Genomic DNA, 2,987 nt, shown 5'->3' with positions numbered 1-2,987 from the left:
GTAGTCATATTTTTGTACACCCTTTTCCAATCATTAATGAATATATTAGTTATAGTGGTTGTTGTTGGATAGCTCAGAGCTAAAAGTAAAGTCTCCGTTGGTAAGTGAAACTAACATTTTTGTCAAATTGTTACTCCAAAGCTTATGCTTTGTATTTTAATTATACCAAGAACAACACCAGAAACTTACAAGGAGGACCTGCTAATTAATCTAGATAATATCCATCACACACATCTCCATGAATAATGAAAATCCTTTGGGCAAAATCTCAAAAATTTTAAAATATGTTCTTGACAAATAAAACAGCAAAGATCATTTTGGAGAAAGAGAACAATCTCAGTTGAAATATTCGATATGACTGTTGAAAGTATCCATGATAATGAGTATAGAGTTTCACAAATGTTATTTGATACCTTTTATATATCAGAAAGTACTTATAAGACTTGATAAGATAAAAAATTATCAATTATGGTAAATATTATCAATTCTGGTGAAATATATAGATTTTTGAAATAATCCGGCACCCTCCACCCGCGCCTTTCTATGCCTATGCGCTCCGTCGTCGTCTAACCTGAAAACTTATAATGTGCATGTATGTACTTATTTACCTGTCGTTTTGAAGTGAGAATAGTGTATAGTTAAAAATGTAAACGCAATCAGAAGGCGCTATTTTATTTATTATGATTTTTTTCTCCATAATTATGCACTGGCAGAGTCTGTTCTTAAGTATTGCATTACAGCATGGGGAGGAACGTTTGAAAATAATTTAGGAGGTTTACAAATAATGCAAAACACATTACTGAAAATTATTTGTAAGAAGGACCGTTTATTTTCCACAAAAAAGCTGTATGAAGAAATCAACTTATTCAACATCAGAAGTCTCTACTCTTACTCTTGTTTAATATGGATATTTCATAACAAAGTAAATTACCAAAGTTCAACTATTGAAAAAGAGACCAGATCTGTTATAAAAAGGTCTATCCATCTACCTTTATTCAAAAAAAGTCATTCACAGAAATCTGTATATTACTTTGGCCCAAAACTTTTCAATTTACTACCACCTGAGTCCAGGAATATTATAGACAGAAAGAAATACAAAATTGCTATAAAATCATTTCTACGCTACAATCAACTTATTATTGAAAAATTATATTGAACACATATACTTGAAAGCTCCATTCTCCAGAAATATCAAATGTATATAAAATGTCTGACAGAATAAAAATCTCCTTTTAAAAAAAGGGATACCTATCACAACACAAGCGCATTTGCGCTTAGGTGAAAGGTCCCAATATATGAAAGGGGATAAGAAATATTTATATATTATTATTAATTTTGTATTATTATTAAATTGTAATTATTATTTGTAATTATTATTTGTAATATTATTTGTAATCTGTATACGTTGTGAATAATCCAGTAATCCGAACATTCCAATAATCCGGCACCCCGTGGTTTTTGATAGTGCCGGATTAGTGAGATTCTACTGTATTATCTTTTATGTCAAGTTTTGACAAAAATTGCTAATATTTCACCTGATTTCCTATATGTCAATCAATCAATCAAATATACTTTATTGTCTGAAGAACTACATCTTGTAGACAAAGTCATAAATAATATGTAAGATACAAAAATGTACATAAAAAAAAAACATACACAATTTAAACAAAATACAATAAACATAAGCTAAAAATGTGAAATACACTGAGATATTCAGCTGGAAATAACAAGACATAGAAATAAAAGTTAAGATTCAAGTGAATCGTCAAGATACTCCAGAACTGAATTGTAGTATGAAATGTAGTATTGTTCTACATTTAATCTTTGTTTTACAAAAATAATCATTTATCTAATTAAGTTTTATAACAGGTCAGTGGGTTCATAATTTACAGTTGAAATATATGTGGATTTTCTTCACAACGTTTTCGTATCTCTATACTGAGTAGATGAAATAAAAAATTGTTTATATCCCTTCTAGGTACGTCACCCTACTGTAATTTAACAATTATTTGACAACATACTTCAAAGGATGGTCTTGAAATGGACCAATCATGTTAGATTTTGCCACACGTCGGAAACTCTTTTGGCAGTACAGGTATTCAGAATTTGTCTGGCCAAGCCTAAAGTGATGCCAATGATAGATCCTGATCCGACGAAATTGCTCGCATCCCCTTTCTTCTCAGGAAAGTCTACATCTTCATTACCTTCCAAACTAGAGACAATTTGTTGAGCCTTTTTTGACAGTTTACTACCAACTTGGACGTATTTGGGGTACTCACTGTGTTTGTTTAGTTTTCCGTTATTAAGAAAAGGTATAAATTGAAAAAGAAATATTTAAGAGAGATTGATTTTTTGGAAAAAAAGATTTTTGGCTTCCAACTTCTCCATCATCAAACAAAAAATGCGCAAAACTTACAAAGAAAGGAAGAAAAAACTTAGATCTTCTGCAAACATCAGTATTTCGCAGTGGGTAATTTTTTCTTTGATATCATTTACATAGATATTGAAGAGAAAAGGTCCCAAGAGACTTCCTTGAGGTACTCCTGAGGTAATAGATATCTCATGAGAGATAAATCCTTTAATTTTCACAAACTGTGATCTATCACAAAGATAACTTGAGAACCAGTCCAGCAAACTCCCAAAAAAGCCAATTGCCTTTAATTTTTCACAAAGAACTTTATGGTTCACGATGTCAAATGCTTTTGAAAATTCGGTGTAAATTACTTCCACTTGTTTATTTTCCAGAGTATTCAAAATATTCTGGGTGTACAACAGTAGATTAGTGTTGGTAGATTTACCTTCACTAAATCCGTGCTGTTCGTCGATAATCACTTGTTTTAAAGGAGTCTTTATATTATCACAAATGATGTGTTCAAGTAGTTTGGGTATTGTACTTAATATGCTGATCGGTCTTAAATTATTTATGTCAGCTTTGCTACCAGACTTGAAAATTGGCGTTATATAACTTGATTTCCAAATGAGGGGGA

The sequence above is a fragment of the Leptinotarsa decemlineata genome, unplaced genomic scaffold (genome assembly GCF_025532065.1).
Source record: "Leptinotarsa decemlineata unplaced genomic scaffold, Ldec_3_MD MMD2_tig00000251_RagTag_RagTag, whole genome shotgun sequence".
Classification (NCBI taxonomy): domain Eukaryota; kingdom Metazoa; phylum Arthropoda; class Insecta; order Coleoptera; family Chrysomelidae; genus Leptinotarsa; species Leptinotarsa decemlineata.
The sequence above is the reverse complement of the archived record's forward strand: the minus strand, read 5'-3'. Positions refer to the sequence as shown.